An 11,474-nucleotide genomic window follows, 5' to 3' on the forward strand; every position below is an offset into this window, starting at 1 on the left:
ATGAATAAATTGCTAAACTACTTGACTAATTATTACAAATCGAATTAGTTAACTATCCTAGCTTACTAATTATTACAACAAATCAAAATGAACTAATTATTTACATGAATACAGCATGAAAGAAACGCTAAGCTAGCTATTCTAATTATTCCACCTTAGGAAACGAGGAATGATCATGCATGCACGGTTTCCACCGAAAAAGCCACTGTTTTTGCTGCTGAATGCCTTTGTTGCACAGTAGAACACTTACACTAATTTCCACCTCCAAATTAACTATGTTCTGTTAGGGGAGTACACTGTTGGATTTTTCACTGGTGGCCGGCAGGGGGCTTGTCGTCCACTGACATCGCCTGTTGGCCACCAACAGTGACCTGCCGGCCACTGTTGACCGAACTTCCCTACTGCAACAGAGAACAAATAGAGCAGAGACAATGTATTCTCAAGGGTTTGTTTGCACAATTTACCCCTCCTTATCATTTGAACAACTCAAAGGAGTAGTAAAACTTGATTCACAAACCATCGATCTATGTAATTTCATTGCATTATGGCCCATAAACCAAAGTGTGCAAGTTCAATAAATGCTACAAAATGAGACTCTCAAAACCACCTTCCTATCATGAAAGATCAATGGAAGTAGTTGACAATGAATCTTGAACCGTTTTCATCACTAATGAGTATGAAATAACTCAAGACTCAAGGGTTCAATTAATGTCCGATTGAACCCCAAACAAGGTATTATCTTGCACCTTTTTTAGCCTCAATTTTATTACTTCATTTTAGTTTACCATCCATTCTTTAATCAATTGAGTCCAAAAGGTGAATTTAAGTCCTCTAATGGAAAGAGGGCTCAAACCAAGAGTTGTTTTGGGCATGAAAGAGACAGCATACCATTGGTAATGAACCCCCAAAGGGATTAAACCATTAAGCATGACATCTCAATCTTATGCTTAAACAAACAAGGAGTTTGAAACCACTTTCAATGCAAAACAAAAGCCAAGAAAGGAGGGAGGTTGTAGAGGTGAGTAAGAGTGATCACAAGTATGGAAAGCCAAAAATAAACACTATCAACTCAAATAAGATGGTATCGAAGGCCTAAAACACCAAACTCATGAGGACAATTACACTATAAGCATGCAAAACAAAGCTCAAATGCAACAAACACTTAAAGACAGTCCTAAAACAATCTAAAAACAATTCTAAAACATGCTGGAATTAAGACAAAAATGGCTAGATTAATAGGCTAAAACACGGATCATGCTAGGCCAGTAAGCATAACACAAGGAGGGGAGGCTAACTCCTCCAATTTTGGATTTCAAAACATGATTTTAGCCACTGAATTAACTTTGAAAATCAATGTTTAAAAGCTCAAAAAAAAGATAGTGCAAAGGTGGGAAACATAAGGATAAAAGCCTTGAAAGCAAGGTGTAAAGAATGATGAACTACCTCTCAACCTTTATTGGCCTTAAAACCCAAATTTTAGCATAAAAATACAGAGTTTTTACAGCCCAAAAACAGTTAGAAAATAGTAAGAAAAAGAGTGAATACAACAACTAAAGAGGCAAAGCCTTATATCTCTTGAAGAGAAAATCCAATTTCAAGCAATAAAGCAAAGCACACACACCCTCAAGAGCTCAAACAAGGCTCAAAGATACCTCAACTTGAAGATGGTGAGGTTTGGTTAAGAGTGTATAGGCAAAGGTGAAGGATATGTAAGCACGGGTTAAGAAATTTGCAAGAGAGAGAGATAGAGAATTGTATAGAGAGAGAGGAAACATTTTACTCCAAAATTTTTCTAACCTCAAAGCAAGAGCGGAGGCCCTCTATATATAGAAAGCATGAATCTCCCTCATAAACATCCAGCCATACACGTGGGAGTAGATGCAAACATTTGTGCAAACAGCTGGCACAACTATCACAAAATATCTGCAAAAGACACTGGTGGCTGACAGGCCACATCAGTGGCCGGCAACCAAGAGTGATGGCCGGCAACTCAAAGTAGTGGTCGGCATGCCACCAGGGGTTGTAGGCTTGAAAATCACTGGGTTTGGTCCAAAAACAAGGCAATATGGGTGCAAGGTTTGGAGGGCTCAAAGCTATGGCATTTCGCTGAGGGCTTCGAGCACTTGTCAAGCATATACATCATCATCGGGTGTGCAAGCGATGACGTCCAAATCGTAAAGGGCCGTCAAAAATGGGGTGTCTACAACTACATAACTGTCACGACACAACCAAGGGTTATATACCTAACCAATTGTTTCTCCACATCTCCCATCTCAAACAAAAGTGAGGTACACACCTCTCGCATCTAGATACAATGACTAAAGTCTAGAACTTAGGAAAAGTTCTCCATATAACCCCAAAACAAAACACACCACCCACCAAACACATAACAAGAAGAAAGAATAATATGGAAGATCCACATCTTCTTACAAAATCAACCAAACACGCACCACAAAACCCGCTAAGACTTCTTACAATTTAGGTACAAGGCTACACCCATGCTAAACAATAACTCTATTTCCAAAACACTGGTAACCCTAAGTCTCTATATACCCAATATGAAACAAACTTAGTACAAAACTTCTAACTCAACTACTAATAAAAATACACCACCTTTGGATACATCCCAACACCACGTTTTTCCATTATCTTAGGTCAACCCTAAACAAACCCATTGTGACAATCTATCGTTGGGACACCACCCAAAACCAACCACACCAACCGCAACATACTAGCACCCCTTGTGCCTTACTGAATTACCTATTTCAACGATAAAACCTTACCAGGTCTCTAACTAACTACTTCACCCCTCCACAGAGAAAAACCACTCTACTCATTTTAACCAAGCACGCGTCATCTATAACAAGAACCCCAAGCCTAAATAGCCGAATTGACTACACCAACCTTGGAGGAAAGTCAAACCAAGACACAGTACCTAATCAATCACATTCCATAACATGTACTTCTAGGTTACCAGCATCAAAATTGTAACCATACACCAACCCCACTAACACTTATGAGTTCAATCTCTACTCTTCGTCTCCTAATACTCCGACACCATCTACACCTCTTTAACGGGTTACAGGACTTAAAACAACACACCTCAATTGGGAAACACACCCTACACTACATCTTATACACCTGATCGACCAAGGTCATAACTCACTCCGAAAACACACTAGTCCAAAGACTACCAACGAACACCAAACCTACATGACATCACCCAAGTGAGCATAAACACTCAATCCCCACACACCGCCACAAAGGACTGGAAAACACCAACGTCTTTCAAAGACGTACCAACTTCCACCAAAACCAACTCACAACCAATACTAACATACAACATATACGACACACCAAGGTGCCACTTTGAGCTCACTACTCACTCCTAAAACGCCTCTATAAGGAGTTAAACACACGACTTAGGATACATAACACTAGTACTCTTCACCAAAATACTAACACACTCAATCACAAAGCCCATTACTCAAATAACCACATTGAGACTCCATTCAAATCACTCAACATCTCCCACATAACACGTTAAGCATAATCGAGCTAAGTCAAAGATAGTTATTCATTCCAGCGCTCCATTAGAATTTCCATTAGAAACGACATCGATCGAGTGCGTTTCTAATCAGAGCTCCAAGTTAGTCAACTGGATCTAAAATAATATCTTTGAGTCTCAACACCATGCCCACATAAGATGCAACACATAATCATGTTATCACTTAGCTCACAACATACAAGTGTCCTCACCAAGCATGATAAACCCATTATGGCTAACCACTTTCCGCGAGCCCAAGGTTTTTAAACCCGGTTAGCTCTGATACCAAGTTGTCAAGCCTCGGATTTACAAGGTTCAGCCCACGTAAATAAACCCATAAGCGATAAATAAAAATGACAAAAAGATAGAATAAAATAACATCTTTCGTGCAAATGGATATAATAAAATCACACAATACATGTGTTAATTCGATTTCATACACCCTGCATTCACATCTAGAGGGAATGGATGATGCTTAACCAAAACATACAGGGATGTCGTATATAATTGAAATGCCAGAAAGCTTACATCATATACAAGGGGTGTAACCCTTACAAAAATGGCCCGCTACCAATTAAATAAAACAAATGGCCCAAGGCCTTACAAATAACGGAACCACCCTACTCGGCTCCAATACATCCACTGTTTCATTCCATGGCCATAAGCGCGACACACTTGAAAAACATTTTCAACCACGTAGGGTGAGCATAAAGCCCAGTAGAGAATATTTCAAAAACTAAATATGCTCCACTAGCATAAATGATTATGATGCAGTACATATACACAATATGCCCAAATGAGTTCACAAAATTCTTCTGATTTCTCAACAAAAATCATTTCTTTCGAATCATCAAAAGCATTCGTTTGTTCAAAATGTTTTCCAAATTCAAAACACCTGTTTGATAAAAACTCATTTCCAACAAATACATTGCTAAACCAAATGGGAATACATTGCTAAACAACAGCAAATACATTGCTAAATAATTTTCAAAACATCATTTTTCAAATCAAAATGATAATAAGTAAAATGGGTAAATCTACAGGGCTAGTGTTCATAATAGTGTACTATACAAGTCATTATGCAATTTTACTAGAATTATCCAAATAAAATCGGCACCTACCGCACGGGTTTTAAGTCTGTCACCATAGACACACATGCCAACTTAGTTTTATTTAAAAACCCCTTTACAGATTTACCACTTTATTCACCATTTTAGTTACACAATACATGCATTTCAAAAACTATTTTCAAACTGATACTAATGTTTTCAAAACATAATAAGAGAATTCCAAACCAATCTCTCCAAAACATCCAGTTTTGAGTTCCAAAATCCGTGTCATGCAACATGATATGAATGGTTTCATAAAGGTTTTCGTTTGCCTAGTCCACATGCAATTTCTAACATACGACAATGTTATATCCTCCATTGATAGCCAAAACAGTTATCTCTAATGCAATAATTAAACAATAGCAATACAAACATACAATCTCCTATCTTAAAATCATATTTCCAAAAGAGTATTTAATACTCGGTATTTCTCAAAATAGTCTATATCTCTGAATTTCCTGACATGTATACTCATTCGTTCGATTGAGACTCAATCCAATGATCCACCTTTCCTTACTGATCTTCCTTCAAGAAGGATATCTTTATGTTTAATTGAGCTTGGACCAACCTGCTACTAGTTGTTCTTTATGGGCTTTAAGAAATTACTTTGGGCCTTTCCCTCTTCTGGGTTGGTGTCAACAGATTTGGGCTTGGGGTATGAGACTCCCAACTTTTGTAAACCCTATTAAGTCCTAGACCTTTGAGATTTTATAATAAAGACCCTTGAAGTCTTATTTGTTTTCAATTTTAGTTGTAGAGCTGAAAACGCGTGTCAATCGAAAATTCGCAAACCCTGATTGAACTTGAGAGCTCAGGGATCATTTTCAAAGTGCTAATAATAATTAAAGTAATTTCATAATTTTGTTTATTATTCAAAACCCTAGATTTCCAATTTTCATTACGATTCGCCGTTTCATCTAAAATAAAAGAATGTTAACCAAATTGAATTTTCAAATCCTAATTAAATTAAATACTACATAAATGTTCCAATTCATAAATTAAAGGCTTAGCCCTCACATTTTTCTTGAATAACAAATTGACTGCAAATTAGTACTTTTATATACATATACACATTTGTACACAAAAATCAAGGAAAAGCCTTCCCAAATCCAAGTACCTCATCTTTATATATATATATATATAGGTGTACTTTTATGATCAAATTGAAGATATGAAAAGATTTAGAAAGATATGAAGAATATATGGAAAGATTTTGTACCTTTATATATATATATGCATACATACTTGTACCAATTTCCAAATTAAACAAGTTACACATGGAAGATCTTTTGTACGGTTAATAAATTAATCAAATCTCTCCAAATCTTTATCATGGCAACCATCATACCACCATTCCCTAGGTAATAATGAGAATCAAATCAAATATTCTCTTAAATCATGAGAATCAAATCATGTATATATATATATATGTTTGTATCTTAATTCAATATTTGTCTACAAATATTTCATTAAATTGTACACATAATTCCCCAAATCTTGAACACATGGGTGGCTGTAACATGTCCGGGGGGTAGCCGTGCGCATTAAATAGTTCGGACCCTCGATTTCTTTGATCTAGTCTCACGAGTGCAATGTGAAACATATATGAGAGTCCAGATTTGATAACTTTTAGAAAATTCATTTTATTGCAAAAAAAAAAAATTGCTAGAAATGGACTGTGTCATAAGATCTCAGAGTCGCCACCTAATATTTTGGGAAATTAGGAAACCAATGACTTATGCTAAGGCCACTGTTCGTCATAACTAAAGTTGTCTCAGTTCGAAACCTTAGGTATGAGAGGGGAAGCTCATGAATTGAGCACTCCCACTAACCCGATCAAAAGATCGGCCTTTACTAAACCTTGATATGAATTTTATTTACTTTATATGTTCATATGTCGATTATTTAATAAATCCTAAAAATTACTATATGAAGCATACAAGTATAGACCATGTCACTTATTTTGGAATAATTTGATTTCATATATTTTGAAAAAGTTTTGAAGATGTACAACTCAAAGAAATTGAGTCTATAGTCATGAAAGCCAACATCATTCCAAATTAATCGACACAACCTCTATCCACTGACATTCGTAGAGTTATATCACATAAGCAAATAGTCTCATGGTAGAATGCTAAACATAGTAAGAAAAAAACACACAAACAGGATGCTAAAGCTTAAAAACTTATATGTTTGACGTCCCACGAACAAGCTACAAAACAAAATTAGTAAAACACGCATGACCTTATATACAAAACTCTAATGCAATTCACTAATGAGATGCAAGTAAATATTCGCCTTCTAAGATATGACATGTGAATCATCTCAAGAATATGAGGTAGCACACATAATCACATAAGAATTGATTAAATCCACAAATGCAAAATTGGCTGAATCAAGATGCATGAAATATGGATGCAAAGTAAGGATATACTAAAAATAAAATAAAATAAAATAAACATGATGCATATCCACAAATAAGGAAAGCAAGTAAAAGAATGAGATAAACAGAAGTGGGGTGGAAAATTATTACAACAATTTGAATAAATTATTATAGACCAAATGAGAGAGAGAGAGAGAGAGAGAGAGAGAGAGAGGGAATATTGCAATAAAATAAAACAAAACCTCACAAAACACTCAAAATAAAAAATAAACAACATAAAAGCTTCATGTTCCTTGGAACCGTCGGCGAAAATTGGTCAACATTGGGAGATTACGCCATCTTGTTTGAAAGAAGCTAACCGGCCGACCGACCAACTAGGCTGAGCAAAACCTGTCTTGTTGCGAAACCAAGAAAAGGAACAAACAAGAAATATGTAGGTGGCTTGACTAACCACTACCGGTTAGCTTATAGCACAACTAATATGAAACAAGAGCAAGCAAAAAAGCAAAAAAAAATAATAATTATGAGCTAAACAAACCACTTGGATTACAATAATACACTATGAAATATAAAGTATGAAAATAAATATGAGATAAGTAAACCAATTGAATTATAACAAAACATTATGAAATATAAAGTAAGAAAATAAATATGAAATAAACAAACCATTTAGATTATAACAAAACACTATGAAATATAAAGTAAGAAAATAAATATGAGATAAATAAACCACTTCGATTATAACAAAACAATATGAAAGAAGAAGCAAGAAAATAAATATGAGATAAAGAAACCACTTGGATTATAACAAAACACTATGAATTAAGAAGTAAGAAAATAAATATGAGATAGAAAATATAAGAAAATGAAAGACTAGAAATTCACCTTCCAAAGAAAGATTGGACTTTTTAGTTTCCAAACTTCCTCTTGATCACCCTTAAGTTTAAGAAGTGTGTTCTCAATCTTCAATTCGAAACTAAAATGAAACTCTGGGTATGTATGGTGGAAAAGTAGCTAACTTTCTTATTTTTTCTCACTTTCAACAACACTCACTCTTTCCTTTGATCAATCATTACTGAAATTTAGCAATTTCAAAATTTTTGGAGGAGTTTTGGGTGTAGGAAAGATGGAATTTTAGTTTGTATGGAAGGTATAGGGTGTATATGAAAGCTAGGAGTGTTTTTGGCCCAAAAACTCAATTTTTCTCTCTTTTTTCACCCTTTTCTCTCTTTTCTCTTCAATTTTGTGGTTCTCCCTCTCTTTTACAATCTAATCATTCTATATAGGCAATGAGGGAGAGTGAAGGTCAAAAACAAGGTGGGAGACAAAAATGTGATAGGAGGGCAAATTTTCAAAGTAGTTTCATCGGATACTCCTTTATGGATGCAAACAAAACCTCTTTTTGACAATGGGGGATGATTAGGTATATATTTGGTGATATATGGGTCGGTCAATTGGGTAGGGGAGCGTCCAACACATAAGAAAAAAATGCAAAAAATACACATTCTCTGCCTGTTAGTTTGAAATGGTCAAATATTATTTGAGGGGAAATATAACATAAGGCAAAGCTTTGGCAAAGTGGTTAAGGCGTTGGTGCGGAGTCTTTTGTTGGTGGGTCAAACCCCTTCACCAATTTTTCTTAAATTCATTTGTGGGTAAATTACATAGACACCACCAAAGGTTTATGTTTATTACAGTTTCTCCCCTCACATTTGGAAAATTACACGGACTCCCCTTGTCAGTGTAATTATTTGACGGTGTTAACTTTTAAGTTAAAATGACATATTTACCCTTAACCTTTACATATACTTTAAAGGGTAAATTACATTGACACCCCCTGAGGTTTCAATTTAATACGGATCCCCCCCTGAAATTTTAAGAAAAAAAAAACTAATTTAATAAAAATAAATATGAAGAAATATATTTAATTTGTAAAAGATTATTTCTAACCACTTGAAAGATAAAAATTATATAAAAGTGATAATTATTTTTTATTTTTTATTTCTTAACCAAATTAATTTTAATTTTTAAATTTTTTTTTTCTAAAAATCAAACCATACATAGCCTAAGAATCTTTTGATAAGTCATTTTTTACGTTGGTAACTTATTTAATTTTTTGTTAATTTTACGACATTTTTCCCATCTAAGACCTGTTTAGTAATCATTTCGTTTTCAGTTTTTAATTTATATTCACAAAAATTAAAAAAACTGTCATAAAAACTTGTTTAATAATTTTTTTGGTTTATAAATTGTTGTCTCAGTTTGTAAATTTGGGAAAAAAACGTAAATTCAAAAAATAAGTTTACGTTGGTTTTAAGTTTAAAATTTTGACTAACAATTTTTTTTCAATTAATTTTTTTTCAAATAATTTTTTTTTCGATCAATTTTTTTTTCGAATTAATTTTTTTTTCAATGAATTTTTTTCAACTAATACTAGACTAGGGGGCAATTGGTAATGCTACTTTAAACCTTGGGAAGGGGATTATAATTTCTAAAATGTGAGGGGTGTCAATGTAATTTACCTAGTGAGGTTAAAATTGGTATTTAAAAAAATTAAATTGCTGACATCAACAAAATCTATTAGTTGACTTAACAGTCAACTAATTACGGGAGAAATCTGTAATGAAACTTCAAACCTCAGGGTGGGGAATGTAATTTTCAAAAGGTGAGGGGGTGAATTGTAATAAACATAAACCTCAAGAGGTGTCAATGAAATTTACCCTTTATTTTTTTTTTTTTGGAGCAAAGACAAGTCAACGCCACATCATCAACAAGGACCAATCCAGTCATGCCACGTTAGCAAGACTGCCACGTCAGCATCACAGTCAGCATTGACGGAATATTCTACATACGGACAGAATATTCTCTAACTTAACAGAATATTCTCTCACATAACAGAATATTTCCTCAGTTTTGAAAATTACAATTTGGCCAGAAGTTTTAAATAATTGTGCTGTAACCTAGATTTTGAGAGAATTTTTCAATGAGACCCCTGAAAGTGCAGCGAAGGTTGATCCTAGCTAAACGAACCATTTTGGACGCAATCGTGAGGTCAGAATATTCCCTCGAAAAGGTAATTTGTGGCTGTTTAGGGTTGGAAACAAGGCTCAAATTTTAAGTTTTCTTATTGAGGATTTTGTGAGAAACACCTTATTGCTTTCATCATCGAGTGATAAAAAATAAGCACCCAAGTCTTAGGGCCGGTCAAAATGGGTGTCTACAGTTGCCCCTCTTTGACAAAGCTTAGAGTTATTTCTTGACGTGAGTGAATGTCAAAGCCCGAGGACGACCCTTTTGACAAGGCCGTAAGACTTGGGCAAACAAACAAGATGTAGATGCAATTGGTTGAACCTGAAGGTTGCCTATGCATCCCTTTGCAAGGAATCAAACTAGGCTAGTTCAGGGGCAGAATGCAAATGATATGCTCGAAATGCCACTTGAAAGTTGGACTTATACGCTTCGCGTAGCCGGTTGTTTTGAACATTCATGATTATGTAATGGGATGCATTATCATGGAGTGATGATAAAGGTATGAAGATAGTAACATATGAGACAAGCGTTGTGCAAATGATATAAAACACAACATAGGGTATAACGCATATAAATGTGCCACAACACAAATAATAGAGAGAATGCATCGCATGCAAATATGTCATATCATTGCATTACATGTGCCACAACTTAGTTGATAGAAAAAAGGTGAACTCAAAATCCGAACACGTCTTACATGAGAGGAAAAATAGTGAACCTGAGATCCAAACGCGTTTCATGCGAGAAGAGAAAATAATGAACTCGAAATCCAAACGTGTTTCACGCATGAAGAGGTATAGTGGTGTAACCAACAAACTTTTCTAGCCGTATTTCACACAGAGAGGGGTAAGGTTTTAACCGGATAAACATCAAATCCTAACACGTTTCACGTGAAGGGTGAAAATGTGGTGTAACCAAGAAGCATACCTAACCGTATCTGGTACATAAAGGGGGAAGGTTTTAACTAGATAAACATCTAATCCTAACATGTTTCACGTGAAAGGAGCAAAGGTTGTGTAACCAACATGCGTATCTAACCATATCTCATACGGAGAGGGGGAAGGTTTTAACCAGGTAAACTTCTAATCCTAACACGTTTTACGTGAAAGGAGCAAAGGTGGTGTAACCAACAAGCATACCTAACTGTATCTCATACGGAAAGGGAGAAGATTTTAAGTGAGTAAACTTGAAAATCCTAACACGTTTCACGCGAAAAGAGGAAAGGTGGTATAACCAACAGGCGTACCTAACCATATTTCATACGAAGAGGGGGAAGGTTTTAATGGGGTTTACGAGCATATATATACATACATACAAAGATATACATATATATATACAGACATACAAATACACACACATACATATACGAACAAAATATACATAGTTACATATACACATACATATA

This window comes from Camellia sinensis, chromosome 4, assembly GCF_055761805.1.
Source record: "Camellia sinensis isolate YWXY chromosome 4, ASM5576180v1, whole genome shotgun sequence".
In the NCBI taxonomy this organism is placed as follows: domain Eukaryota; kingdom Viridiplantae; phylum Streptophyta; class Magnoliopsida; order Ericales; family Theaceae; genus Camellia; species Camellia sinensis.